This window comes from Petromyzon marinus, chromosome 41, assembly GCF_048934315.1.
Source record: "Petromyzon marinus isolate PM22_M1 ecotype Great Lakes invasive population chromosome 41, UKy_Petmar_22M1.pri1.0, whole genome shotgun sequence".
Lineage (NCBI taxonomy): Eukaryota > Metazoa > Chordata > Hyperoartia > Petromyzontiformes > Petromyzontidae > Petromyzon > Petromyzon marinus.
This window is the reverse complement of record NC_133707.1, coordinates 9,869,017-9,884,401: the sequence shown is the minus strand read 5'-3', so window position 1 is coordinate 9,884,401 and position 15,385 is coordinate 9,869,017. Positions and strand designations below refer to the sequence as shown.

The following is a 15,385-nucleotide window of genomic DNA, read 5'->3' as shown; positions in this document are numbered from 1 at the left end:
AAAGCGACGCCAACGTGAAAAACCACAAACCGCACATTTTTTCCCACGCCTTTATTTCTTTAGCGTAAATACTATCAGAAGGTAACCCAAAAAAGTATTCATCTACCCTGTGACAGCGATCAAATGTTTCATCCACAGGAATTCCACAAGCACATTATGAAGATGCATAATTTGCTTAGAATATACTGCATTATGAGCCGACTGTTAAAATTCAATGTGTCTACCTGCTCAAATCAACATCAGGTGATACTTGTAATCAGTGGTGACACTGAACAGGCAGTGGAAATTCCACATTCTCATGTGGGCCAGGTTTACGAATTAGTCAGCCCAAGTTAAATCCCCATAAAATCAGTGTTTGTCGTGTCAACCCCAAAGGAATGATAGATAGGCTGACTCAACCCACATAAGAATATGAAGTTGCACCTTTCGAATTGGGAATGGTATTTTATAACCACAGCACTACCAAACTGCATGATATTTTTATTTGCATATTATAAAAATTATAATAGGTTTTTCCCCATTTTTCTGGCAACAAAAAGGTGTTAAGATGTTAAAACACCAAACTAAAACCTTTTACAAGGACGCCAAAGGGCGTCCTCTGGTCTAACACCGTTTGAGACAAGGCTCAAAAGAAAGCCGTCTCTGGTGTGGACCAATCAGTTTCAAGGACAATGCATATATTATCAGAGTATGGGTTTTTTTTGAATTCTTACCACAACCACAAGCATAGTGGTTAATGTAGACGTGATTCCTTGTAAAAGGTTCAGTTTGGTGTTTTAACATCTTAACACCTTTTTTGTTTCCAGAAAAAAGGGGAAACCCCTATGATCATATTTTGGTACTGGTAAAGGAGGTCCCATGATATAATAATATAGACACTAATACCATCACTTGATAAAAAAAAAATGATACAATCTGGTATTTAATTACTAAATTTCCGACATTAAGTTTTCTAAGTCAGTCCATATCCCTGGTGTCATCTTTAATCCTCATATTTTACTCGTCGGCTTAAATTTTTTGTCAAACTACTCCATCTACGCAACTGATACTGTTCGACCTCTCTCATGCCTAAACGCTTATCCTTATCCTTTAAAGTCATTAAATCATAAACTTGAGAACCCGGTTTTATCACAGGCGGCTGACCAGATTAAAACTCAGGATCTCAGTGGTGCTGACTCAGCACTTTGACCTCAGAAACCGAGCCAACTCACCTCTAGTTTACGTTAAATTTTGTAATTCCACAACTCTTTATCTTTTCTGTCAGGCTGACAAATGAAAACCGTAATTGTAATATCAACAGTCATCGGATCACAACAAGACTGGCTCCTTCCACAGGAAAGGGGAGTTTACATCCAATGACTCAGGGCGGGTAGTGAAGATGAACACCACTCCCCATACTCATATGAGCGGAGACACGCCAAGAACAAAAGTGGATCTACAGCACCGCGATTGCCTTGAACACACTCCGATGCAAACGCTTTTGGCAATTCTGTAGGCGGACAGAGGTCCCCAGGGGCGAGGCAGCCACAGCAGCGACTTGCCCACCGAACAGCGCAAGTAATGTTTATAAGGTTTTAGTTTCTTTTAAAAATTGCATGCGACCACCCACGGCACGGCATTTGGCGCTGCTACTACAACACGAAATTTCTAATTAATGTGGAATGCCAGTTTTTTAGCCGCTCGTGCATTTGAGGCTATACATTATGCACGTTACATAATAATGGCGATAACGTGTTTATTTATACTGCAGTTACATTTAGCTGGGGAGTTGACACAGCCTAGTGTGTGCCATCTCAAAAGAAAATCACAACCACCACAATGAACACTGCCTTATGTCCGATGACATAAAACTAAACAGAAAACGAATGTCTGGGGCGAATCCCCTTCTTGCTAGCAGAGAAAAAGCATCCACATTGATTCAAAGTTAGTTAGGGGCTGCGCTTCACAAGCTATCAGTTAATCTCCCTGTTCCAAAACTACTGCGAAGAAGAGTCTATGCCCCGCACGTCCGCTTCAAACTGTGTTTTGTTATTCGGCAGTGCTCATAATAAAAACAGTGAAATGTTTTGGTTTGCACATATACACTATTGCCAAAACAGTTTTTTTAATGTTTATCAAAATTGAATGCCTGAAAATATCATTTCAACATTAGATCCCCATGGATAATTGTTAAACACAGAAAATGTAGGGCATTTAATTGGCACACTAACAAACGAACGGCATCACAGAGAATTTGACTTCCGCTTTACAGCAGGCTTTGCCAACCCCTTTCGGCATTTGTCTGGTAAAGGCTCAATCTGTCGAGCTCCTTTGGAATCTGCGCAGTGGCGGGTGGGTCGCCCACCCAGACCATCATCCAGCAGGATAGGAAAACATTACAGCGGCAGATGTTTCGGCTAAGCAGCATTCACCCGTTGCAGGAGCCTGCGTCTGCTGAAATCTCTCCGGCAATCTCAGGGACGCGCCGTGTTGGCTTTCAGCCCACAAGCCTGCGCGCGCATCAACTTTCTTCTGCCCATTTATCTCCGCTGCCACGACAATATGCCAAGCAACCCGATGACCAGCGAGCAGTGCTCACACTGCACCGCATCGTAAAACACCGCAATCTGAAACGTAATAGTAGTAGCATCAATTATAATGAGTAATTAGTCCTTTTTGTTTACCCGAGAAAGCCGATGCTAAGTCTCAGGAAGGCCCTCACTTGGAATATTTGGCTAATTTTTGAATGCGTTTTTTTGCGTGCAGGAGTATCCGGGGTGTCCATAGGCAACCCACAAGTAAGAAGAGATAACACAATTCGCAATGGATAGCTTTCCAGTAACCTACTCATTGAACTGTCTCCAACAGGTCAGGAAGTAACTTTGTAGGTGGAGTTTCGTGCAGATGATAGTGTGTGCATGGTATACCCACATCCCACCTCTAAAGTGCCAGATTAGAGGCGTGTGCCAATACACATCCTGTGTTTGCTTCTGACATGCAAATCCCACAGTCAACTAATACCAGATTAATAGATTGCCTGTTAGTCCCTTCCAATGAAACTTTGTTCTGCAATGTAAACAGCACATTATTATTTGCCGAGACACAGCCTGGAATATCCTTTAACAGTTAAATTCTCCATCATCGTTTTACTCTTAACCACTTCAAAGAAGAATATTCTCTGCATCACTACAATTCCAAATTTATCTACCTGGGGTTGATGCAATGAGTCAAACACATTTTGGAAAGTAAGCATTGGTTGCCCGAAGGGGAGAAAGGCCTCTGCCACAGTAATGTAGAATTTACACCACTGGTTCAAGATCAGTTAAGGAAACAAACACTGACCCACCGCTCATATGAGCTGCGAGAACACTGACTTTTTATCATTTCACTTAGCCTCTGTCACAGAACTGTGGAATTTCCACCACTGGCTCAAGGTCGGCAATAAAGCTGAATACTGCCCAACAGTCCTTTAGGTGTGACAACATAAACACGCTTCTGATTTGCCAATAACTAACCCGATACCATGCCCCGAACCTGCATATTGGTGTTGGGTTCGGCCGGTCTATTGACACAGGGCACAGGCGAGTGACTGCGGATTTCCGAGCTAGGCCAAGAGCCACAATTTATTTAAACCCACAACACGTACAGTGCATATGCCTCAGTAGAAAGGGGTGGGCATGGGCGCTCAATCACCAGCCGGGCATGAGGAGCCCGTGCCCTCGATTGTCGCGTGCAAGTTTCTTTGCCGCCAGGGGCACAACGCTGCATTGTAACGCGAGCGTAAATCCCTTCGAGGTCCCCCCAGCTCCCAACTACCCCCTTTTATCCATGCATTCACTGGCGGCGGGATAAAATGTGGGTCCAAGACAGGCCTTGCATTAAATCTGTTTACCTGCATTCCCAATGTAGGTGGTGATTCACTCGACTTAAGATTGGTTTTGCTAAACGAGTTTGTGACCCGTGGCTTTTCTCTTGCCTTGCGCTGCTAAGTGTCACAGCGAATTCATGATTGATATTCACCTGATTTGCGTCCATTTATGAGTCAAAGCATCTCCCAGCTCAAATAACTAAGCACACGTTCATATACAAGTGTGAGGATTATGGACCATACTTTTCTATGCTGGTCAGTGCGGGTTGGGGAGCATAGAACAATACAACAACAGTAAGATGTTGGTGCATTGTTCTCCGATGACAACGTATTCCCACAGCAGCCACCGATACCTGCATTATGCACGGTGGTCACCCATCTAAGCACTATCCATGTTCAACTCCGATTAACTTATGTGATCTGGGAGAATGGAGATACGCTAGGCGATTTGTTCAAACGAGTATGGGACAGCATATTAATAAATTCCACATTCCAATGACAGGTGCCAGTCTAACTATAGGACAACCACAGGTTAACTTCCAAAAGACTTGACAGGAATTAATTACCAAAGCATTATAAGCCGCATTGCTACATTTACTGCTTATTCTGGTGCTTTGTAATCGCATGTCTGTACTGTATTCCTATACACATATGCCAACATAATTCAAATAACAAATGGAGCGTGGCGTATAATAAACATCACGAGAGATATGTGAAGCGTACTATAGAATACTTGCCAAAAAATCAAAACACACCGCACAATGACAAAAAAACTGCCCAGACATATCATATGGAATGTATCTTTAAGCTCACTACTGGAGCTGAATTAATGCAAACTCTGTATGAGTGACAGGAGTGGTCGCACACTCCATTGATTTTTCTTCAGAAAAAAAACGTGGGTTATGGTAGCGTACTACATGATATACGTATACCAACGTTTGTGCGCACACGAGTACTGTAAATATGCACGTGCGGAAACGTACAAGTGCACGTATACATTTATACAATACACAGTAAATGTGCTACTTCTGCACCTGTCAACCCATACGTTTTACCCCACATTCTTATACAGGGCAATGTAGTTTTTAGCTCAATACGGCGTACAGTCGTTTCAGTATGGGCAAGAAAATGTGTCTATTTGTTTGTGTTTCTCCCTTGTGATGGGATTGTAGGATGAACGTTGAGATTTATAAGGGCAGGGGGTGACCAGTAAGGTCTGAATTAGTCTGTAATAAGGTAGGACACTGATAAAGGGCTGACAGGTCTGTACTTATGTGTACACGGTTGTTTGCAAGATACAGAATTTGACCGTTGATTGCGTATATGTACACAAACGTGCTAAAACCATTAATTTATACAATTATGCAAAAATGCATACCCCAGTCAATAGACATTTCATCCTATTTAAGTGTACAATGTACAAACAAAAGCCCACGAATCTGCATATGTTAATTGTATGCACGCATAAAAAAATCGTAAATAATCGTATTTATGTGGGGTGGTGGTGGATTTAACGACACATTTATATTAACGCGATATAGCCCAAAAACCTCTGTTATGGATAATATTGGTTGCAAAAAGCCGACTACGTGTGACACTATGTATGCAGACCACACATCACAAGTGTACAAATTGAAAGCATGCAATCAACACTTATAATACTCACAACATAAACTTCCATCACTATATACCCCCCACTAAGGCTGCACTAAAGTACATTTTACGATTCATGAACACGACGCGAGTGTACCCAAACACAGTTTGTATGCACAAATATAGATTCCCCAATACCGTTATAACATTTAACACGCTCTCTCAATAAGCCACTGAATGAGTCTCCCTCGCGCCGTGTCACACGTCGGCGATGGGGGGTCGGGGTTGTTTAACCAGACTTCGCCAATTAACCATACTTCACCAATTAACCGTACTTCACCAATTAACCATACTTCACCAATCGAACTCAGGTGCCAAGCTTCGTACAGCAGTGCACCGTGCAGAACGTACACGTGATTCTACATAAGGACATACGAGTACACAAATCTGCAACTTCACAGTGACGGTACGACATTAATATGTTCGGGAATATACGGCAGAGTGCACAAATTCGTGTCCGTGTGAGCTTAACGCAAGTCAAAAAAAAACCTTTAACGCTGACGAAAGATCATTAAATCTCTCCCATTGCAGTGTGGCAGTCCGATTTCCTCTTTAGGTGGCGTTGACGAATACAGTATTGATATTTTAAAAGCACTGCTTCACTGCCAACGCAGTATCAACACCACAACAACGACGACGACAAATCAGAGGAGTAACCCAGGGCGCTGCTCATCTCCGCAACGACGGCAATTCCACATTCCTATAGCCCGTAGGCGGGGCTCCTACAGACCGTAGGTACACCGCTCTCGCAGGGCACAGAGCCCCTCCGCCGCATGCCGCAACACATGCAACAGTACACACGTCGGCAAAATCATAACCAACGCGGTTCGAGACTCCCCCCCCCGAGTGTGGAGGACGAGGAGGATCACACGGAGGCGCACGTGCAGCAACAGCAACACAAACCCTGCCAGACTCGGTGCTAAAGCGCAATGATCAGTGGGGGCCCCATCCAGCAGCAGCAGCAGATTCGTCGTTACACAAGGCACGAGAAGAAGCGTGCCGAGGCAACGCACAAACTCCGCAACTCTTGACACGCCGGAGGCGGAACGTTGTACTGCCATCAGCTGTTATTCGACCGAGATTACGGTCGTGGCATAAGCATCGCTCGCATAAAATTTGGTTGAGTGTCCGGTGACTGCCCCCAGACACCAGTTTGAATAAGCGACGCTCGCGAGGCAAACGAGAAGCTTCAAGTCACTGCGAGGCGACTACGTTACAGCAATCTGCGGACGCAGCCTGCACCGGCAGATTAAACCGCAAGTAGATTAAGTGGGTTGAGTACCACTAACGAAGCTACTGCCCCTGACCCCCCTCCTCCTCCTCCTCCCGGCAACTTTAAAGAGTATGTTTTAAAAATTTCGTTCACGAGGTTTTTTTTTAAATTAAACTCGCGTGCGTACAAGAGCGCGGAGCGTGCGCGTTTGGCCGCACGCAGGGGACAGGGAACCGACGGTCAAAAATTTAATACAAATCAGTGCCGGACGACGTGAAAACACCACAACGCAGTCCCAACATCACGGAGAGGCCTAAAGAGAGAGAACACCGACCTCGACTAGATCCACTTGCCCGGACGTCTTCGGGTCGCGCCGGACGCCGCCCCACCCCCTCGCCACCCCCGCCGCCGTCCAAGCCTCGGGGAACGCCGATTTCGAGGCGCCGTCTCGCAGACCGCGGCTCGAGTCCCGTCCCTTGGGCTAGCGGATTTAGGAGGGAGCGTTGAGTCAACTGGCGGTGGTGGTGGTGGTCGCGACTACACCGCAGTTGTTTTTTTTTTTAACGGAGCTCAAACCCAGCCGCTCCGACTGCCTCACGCGAGCGAGCGCGGTCGGACAAGCGCCGCCGCCGTGACGTCACCCGTGTGGGAGCAAAGCGGGGGAGAGTGGAGGGAAGGGCTCAGGCTGACGTCACTCGGGCGGAGCTACCGAAAAAGACGTCATGTAACTCCCCTCATCCAACCCCCTCCCCCCCCACCTTAATCGTGTGAGATGACGTCATACGCCCGCGGAGTTGTTGTGTAACGGTTTTTTACCAACGGGCGGCCGTCACCCACCCGGGGCAATTCGCGGTGGTGACGTCACGCGCCCGGGTCGGGTACGTCACCGGAGCCGTGTCAATCTGGCGTGACGTCACAATTATCGGCGGCTTAAATTTCCGTACGCCATGTGTGATAATCGTCGGCGTATACATTAGCACAAGTAAATGAAACAACGAATTCATGCTTTTGTACAACAAATAACGGAGTTTTTTCGTGATTTTTGTTTTATGTGAACGGTAATGTTTAACAAACGCCAATGCGTTTAAATAAGCAACTATTTATGTGTAACTAAAGACAGTGCAGCAAACTTTATTGTTGAACTGCGCTTGAGTGGGAAATTCACTAACCCCATCACTCACCAGCGTGGTGAAGTATGGTCAAATAAATAACCGCCATGACCTTGCGCAGTTTGGGGACGCCCCTCATCCAACAAATTGTGTTTGGTATGAAACGGTTTAAATTTGTAATTATCTTGAAAAAAACTATCCACTTATCAGTTTGCTTTGTAAATAATTACGACACTTATAACGTAAACAATATTTCACAGACATAAAACTATAAACCCAACTACATTTATTTAACTAGGTAATGCCCACTGAGCTGTTTCGCTCTTCTTCAGAAGCGACCTGGCTATCACAAATGATAAGCTCAACGAAGTGGCTTATCATCACGTGGGAATGTATAACAACCAAATACTCTAAACGCATGTTTATAAATGTAGAGGGAAAAACAGGAGAACCCAGATGAAAATCCACGCGACCACGGGGAGAGAGACACCACGAACTCCAAATATAAAGCAGGCGTCAGGGTCAGGATCGAACCCACGACTTCCTGCATACCAGGCGAGGCAGGTAACATCTCGCCAACGTGCCGTCCAATAACAGTGGAGCAAGCGGCGGAAGGCGAGGAAATTGAGCCGAGGCTGGGAGGCGCCGAGGACGACGCGGCCGAGATGGTGGTTGCGACCGTTGGAAAGTTTATCGAGGTTACTCGATGGAGATCGAACCTTAGACAGAGTTGTAGAAGTAAAGTCGAGGTTGTGAGTTCAAATCCCAATGGACAAAGAGCCCTGAGTTGTAAGTTGCAAGATCTGATTACGTGGATGGTGTCGCTATCAAAGGATATGATCCATTGAGTCGAGAGTCAGAATCAGAACATCTATTTATACTGGAGGAATCCGATGAGCTATAACGCTCTTTTTTCACAGATGTCCAATACGGGGCTGGTCACAACGTTACGTCCGAACGAGAGTGACGTCGAGCAAGGTGATGTGATTGCAGGAATGGACGGTGGATCCAGCGATTGATATGCTAGAAGGAAGTGTTGTGCTGCGGTAGTTATATTTATGTCACCGTGTAATGTTATTGATAGTTAATAGTAGCCGTGATTGTACGTGGCTTGCATGGTTTTGATGAATTCCCCTGTCAGGTTGGCATCTTCCCTACTCTACAATGAACAGCGTGGTGAAGTATGGTCACAAACCCCCAAATAAATGTCACAACAACCAGGGTCCTCCAGTCCCTAGGAGCTCTGGTGTCATCAACCGTGACATCTGCTGGATTGGTGAAGGATGTTCCAGACGTCACATGCGATGAAGTAACCACTGCCCTTCACTGTGGTGCTCATAACCATGGGCAGCCCTGTGCTCGTGGTGGAAATTCCACATTCCTATAGCAGGGGCCAATCTCTCCATCGGACAGCCACTGTCGATTGCTCACAAATTGGCATGAATTTTGCCCAATCTTTTGCCTCTAATTTCCCAAGATATCGCGTGGGCTTTTTCCTCTTATAAAGCACTGCAAAAGGATAAGGCGAAATGTTTTTTTGGCAGTATAAAATTAAAACACTATATTTTCACATAACAGAGAAAAATATTTTCATTACCAGACTGTAGAATATAATATTCCTAGATTTTAAACGACATACACATTACGAATGATAATACTGCACTTATTCAACCAATGTGTAAAATATATAGGTCCCTTAACAGCCAAATAAAATAAAATGTAGAAAAATAATCCAATTCCCTAAAATGAAACAGCTATCACACGTAAATGTTGCCTGCACATATGTGCCAATTAGCGACTGAAGATGTGAAATCAAATTATATTTTCATGGTAATGACAAATGTAGTGCAGACACTATCTAATTTAATGTAACCGAGACATCATGCTTAAACAATTTAAATCAAATTTCATTATTGCTTTTGGGATGCAATAAAGGTATTTGAATAGTTTCTGTCATTGCTAGGCTTACGTGTGCACCCAGGAACTGCAGTATATAATTTGAATCTGTAACGTTTTACCATACACCTAACAACTTTAATCATCATCACCCATGAGTAATCCACTGCTGGATGAAGGCTTTCGCAGCTGACCTCATCACCCCATCCCTTTGGTGGGCGTCATCTTGGAGTGCCCTCTCCTTTGGCTGCCACTTCATAATTATTCGTGACCATCAGCCATCATCCCTACTCATGACTCATCTCGCCCAAGTCGATCTTGGTGGCGAGATGTTATCTCCCTCGTCTGGTGCATTATGCAGGAGGTCGTGGGTTCGACCCCAGCTCTGACGATGCCTGTTTGTTTCGAGTTTTCATGTTCTCCTCGTGGTCGTGTGGATTTTTCTCCGGGTCCTCCGATTTTTCCCTCCACATTTGGAATCAGCATGCGTTGACATTGTCTGCTATAATATTCCACGTGATAAGCCACCTCGTTGAGCTATCACTTGTGGCCAGGTCGCTTCTGAAAAATAGCTAAAAATAGCTGAGTGGGCTTTACCTGGTCAATAAAAGAGTTTAGTTTTGATATTAATGAAGAGAAACATCAATACTGTATGGAGTCAAAATTCAAAGTGTCTGTCGATTTAAATAATGACATCACGAAGCTTATTTCACCCGGTAGCCCTGTGCTCAGAGTGGTGGAAATTCCATATTCAGAGGGTGGGGGCCGGACTCACCATCGGAAAAGCCACTGTCGAGCACCCAGAAAATGGTATTAATTGTATTTAAATTATAATAGGGGTTTTCCCCTTTTTTCTGGCAACAAAACTCAAACCTTTTTACAAGGATTCATGTCTGCATTAACCACAATACCTGCAGTCAAAATGCAAACAAAAAAACATACTATAATAATATATGCATTGTCCTTGAAACTGATTGGTCCACACCAAGGGACGGCTTTCTTTTGAGCCTCGACCCAATTGGTGCTCGACCAGATGACGCCAAAAGGGGGAAAACCCTAATATTATATTTTAGTACTGGCAAAAGAGGTCTAATGATGTATTTCAATTCTATGAAGGAATGGTGCTCTGTTTAAACCCCCAAGTATGATATAAATTGACTACCTTCTGACTGTGAGATAAGTGGTCTAATCACACAGGCATCCAGCTGGATTCGGCATTATTAGTGGTGTGCAACTCATTTTAATTAGATTCTGCAAAACAATTATTTTGGCAATGCAGTGGAGAGTCGTAGATTTTGTTGGGGGCAGACATCCTCAACCCGAGCCATCGCTCTTTGCAAGAGATGCCTTGGTGGTAGGTGTTCTTGTTTAGTTGACATAGTTTAAACCGAAGTCCCGTTATTTTTTTCCTGTGGACATTACAGATCACTGTGGACTTCTTAAGATCTTCAATAAACAGCAAGCGTGATAATCCCCGTATCCAGCTAAAACCCCACTACAAATCAATGAAGTATTTGGCTTGGCCAAATTCCTACCCCATCTGGCTAATTCCCAGAAAATCAATTACATCCCTGTGGGGCATGAAGGGCTCTGAAAACAAGCTCTAACCATCATACATTTGTTTCACATTTCACGTAATTACACGACATTCAAAATACTCTCTGTAAAATGTTGTCAGGTTGCACTGTGGTAAGAGCGATTGACAAACAAAGCAGTCAATTGATCCTATCCACCCATTCATCGTCGTCGTCATCATAAGCCATTATCCATCCACTGCTAGATGAAGACCTCCCCAGATCATCATAAACTATTCTCATTGCTCCATCTACACGACGGCCGTAATCTCGGGGATATTCCCTCCCTCGGTTGCTATTTCATTGCCAGTCCTGTTTATCAGCTATTGGACAGTTCGCGTAAAAAAAATACTAATAGTTCACGGAGAAAGTTAATTTTCGATGGTGATAAGCAACAGATTGAAATACCGAGAAAAGCAAATTGATTAAATGGATGTCATCACTTTAAATAATGAGATGACTGCTATTGTAGTGGATAGTGCGTCGAGAATGAGTGGTTTCAAAGTTATCTAAAAGCGCACGAAGCACATTGAAGAAGAGCCGAGGTATGGAGAGCCATGAAAATGCCAAATAAAACATAACATTCAAAGAACTCTGTACCGTCCCTCTCGGGCCAATAGAATTGGTAACTTTGTGAAAAGTCAGCGGTGGTTGCCCGATAGGGAACCTGGTCCCCATCATAGGAATGTGGAATTTCCACCACTGACTAAGGGCCAAAACTTCATGTAATACATGTTTGGAAAAACACAGAAACAATAAATGATCAACATCTTAGTAACCGTTATGTATTAATGCACAATTCACAACACCGGTCTCAATGTGCAAGATTATATATTTTTTAAACATTTTCAAATTAATATAATGTGAAGCTAGGATGTCATTTACGAGACAAAATATGCATTGAATATAAAACCACTCAAAGTAACTACTGTCTTGCAAAATAAATTAACTCGGATGGGTGCAAAACCGAGATTTCCAAAAACACATCTAAAACGATAAAAAGCAACAAGAGTGAAAACAACAATTCAACAATAATCGCCGTCATCAATCGCAGTCCCCACGTGCCGCCTGCCGAGCCCGCCGAGTGTCCTGAGCGCGCCGCCACGCTGAGCGCAGTCCGAGACGTCAGCCTGGACGGAGGCCGTGCGTCCACGGCAACCGTGGTCCTGCCCCCAGGGTGGGCTGCGGTCGAGCACTACCGCCGCCGTGGACGATGACGATGGTGGCGAGCAGGGCTCTCGTGCTATAGGCCGAGGGCCTCCGCTCGCGGGCAGCGTGGGTCCTGAAGCTCGTTCCACAAATGAGCCACGTTGCGTTTCGTTTTTGTCGTCCTTCTGCCGCGCCACCGATTAGCTCGGTTGGCTGTGTACGGCGCGAAAAAAGTTCAACATAACATACACACACAATACCTTGCTGATCTCATCAAGGAGCATAAATCATGAAGCGAACTCCGGTCATCCTCGAAGCAGCGGCTTTTGGCGAGCCATAGAACAAAGACGAGAGCACCGTATAGCGTCCTTTCAGATGCGCTTCTGCGGCCGTCTAGAACGCTCTTCCTTCCGATATTAGGAACCCATCGTAACTATGCACTTTCAATCTAGAAAACTATTTTTTTTAGAAATGCTTTTTTTCGTGTTTAGCTTATTGCGCTTGCCCCGCACCTCCGATTAGCACGGCTGGCTACGTGCGGTGCGAAAGAAATTCTACAAAAATAAAATAGGCAAAAGCCTCGTGACCCCGACCGTATCAGTTACCGTCGGAGATTCCGGTCGATGTCGGACCCCGGCATTAGTGATGCGCTGTCAGATTTGAGACCAAATTAAAAAGCACAGTTCGTGAATCTGCTGCAAATCAAAACAGTGCAGATATATGCTTGATCGTAAAAAGACTCATTAAAACAGCCCTGGGTCGCCACCCTTCACCAACCTACGTAGGCCAGCGTGATCAACATGGTATAGGGAAGCCTTCGTCTATCAGTGGATTTACAAAGGGCTGTAATTGTTATTATTTAAAATCCAACATGGTATTCTTGAGTCTTTCGGTAAAGTCACGTAGATATTTCGATTTAAAGCTTTCGTGACTGCAGGGATTCATCTTTTGGGTTCTTTCGCTAAAGTCACGTAGAATGGGAATAAAATAATAAATAAAAATAATAACGATAACAGAATAAAATTCTCACGACGACTGTCTTCCGGACAGTCCTGTTTCTTCACCTGAGGAAGGCTACTTGTGTTGTGGCCGAAACGTCGTGAGAATTTTATTCCGTTATTATTTTTTTATTATTTTATTCCCATTCTACGTGACTTTACCGAAAGAACCCCGAAGGTCACGTAGATAGTTTCAAAGTAAATAAAGAACCTATCTACGTGACTTTACCGAAAGACCTAAGAATATGAATTCCTGCAGTCACGAAAGCTTTAAGTCAAGATTTATCCAACATGGTGTAAAAAATATACATATGCCACTATGGAGATGATATTTCACTTAGCACTGTATTGAATGAAAGATGGGCCATAATCGAAATTTTTAGCGATCTAACTGATGGCGCTGAAAATGCTGATAGCAGAAATTGATTATTGCAGTGTGGTTTTCTTTGCATTTTGAAGCCTACAAAGGCACGCAAACTGCTGTACAAGGCACCTCCGTTATCTAGCACTGCGAGGGCCCATTTGAAAGAGGCGCCCCCTCTTTGATATTAATACGTGGTACGGGCGTGCTAAATTAGGCTGCCGAGTTGCCAAACAATGGCCTTCGGCCGCCTTGTCGGGACTTCAAAGGACGGTGCCATCGTTGGCAAGCAGCGGTCCGCATTGACTCATTAGCGACGACATTATTCACGAGTGGCCAGCCCGCGTTCAGGTCATCTTGGCATTCATGGGTCAAAGTCGTCTTCCCGCTCAACGAACCGTAGGGCGGAGTTGACGTCCAATCGTTGGAATTTCTACATTGCTTGTGACCAAGAGGAAGTCTCTCCAAACCAAATGTCCCGGGAGGCTCAACTGGGACGTTTGTTGAGTTGGCATCTCCCTGCATCTGTTGGTTGTGCATCCAACAGATGTTTACTATTACTATAAGTATTAATTGTACCAAGCAAGGGGCTTTGAGCTATATAGCTCTTTTTCAGAAGCGACAAATGATTGCTCAACGAAGTGGCTTGATGCGTGGAAATTTAAAGCAGCCAAACACTCTAAACGCTTGTTTCTAAATGTGGAGGGTAAAACCGAAAAACGAGGAGAAAAATCCACGTGAACACGGAGAGAGAACACGCAAACTCTAAATATACAGCAGGCATCGGCAGGGTCGAACCCACGATTTCCTGCATACCAGGCGAGGTAGTTAATATCTCCAAGCTACCGTGATGATGATGAGAGAGAGATACGCAAACTCCAAATATACAGCAGGCATCGTCAGGGTCGAACCCACGACCTCCTACATACCAGGCGAGGTAGTTAACATCTCCTAGCCACCGCTGCGCCCCAAAGTAGCAGTTTACATTTAGTTGGCCGCTATGCAGGCTTTGCCCCGTAAATCTTGACTTTCGTGACTGCAATAATTCATATTCTAGGGTCTTTCTATCTATGTGACTTTACCAAAAGACCCAAGAATTTGCCCCATAACTTTTTTTCCAAAGTGATTTCTGCCTTTATTTGGAATTTTAAACTCGAAGTCTCCCGTTATCTTTTTTTAGAAGAGTCTTGCTTTTAGTTTTTTTTTACGTGTAAAAGCAAGTGCCCAGAAATGAAACACCAACACGGCGTATACATGCGAAGAGTTCTCAACCATCACACCGATAGCCTGCCAGAAACCCACTTTCACTCGACTGCCTCCTGCTTCTTGTGTTTTAATTTGTAGTCCTTACCCCTGCACCTCCTATTAACACGGTTGGCTGCGTATGGTGCGATAGAAGTTCAACATATGTACATACAAGCGCCCATTATCCTGCGAGTGCTATACATTTCCACATGATAAGCCACTTCGTTGAGCTATCATTTGAGGTTACTTCTGAAACAAGAAGCTAATAGCTCAGTGGGCTTTACCTGGTTAAAAAAAATAGTTTATTTTATTCGCCAACCTTCCCTATACTTTGCACTCC

The 15,385-nt window shown here is 44.4% G+C and overlaps 1 long non-coding RNA gene across 3 annotated transcripts in view; it reads right to left on the bottom strand.

Moving 5' to 3' along the window:
• The window catches only part of LOC116950882 (uncharacterized), a 213,582-nt gene extending 206,133 nt beyond the window's left edge, over nt 1-7,449 (bottom strand). Inside the window, exon 1 of one of the 3 annotated variants that reach the window (XR_012946520.1) lies at nt 7,048-7,449. This is a non-coding gene — a long non-coding RNA (uncharacterized LOC116950882). The remainder of the gene's footprint in view (nt 1-7,047) is intronic. The other 2 variants (XR_004404085.2, XR_004404084.2) reach the window with 2 other exon arrangements.
• Between the last annotated feature and the right edge of the window lie 7,936 nt (nt 7,450-15,385).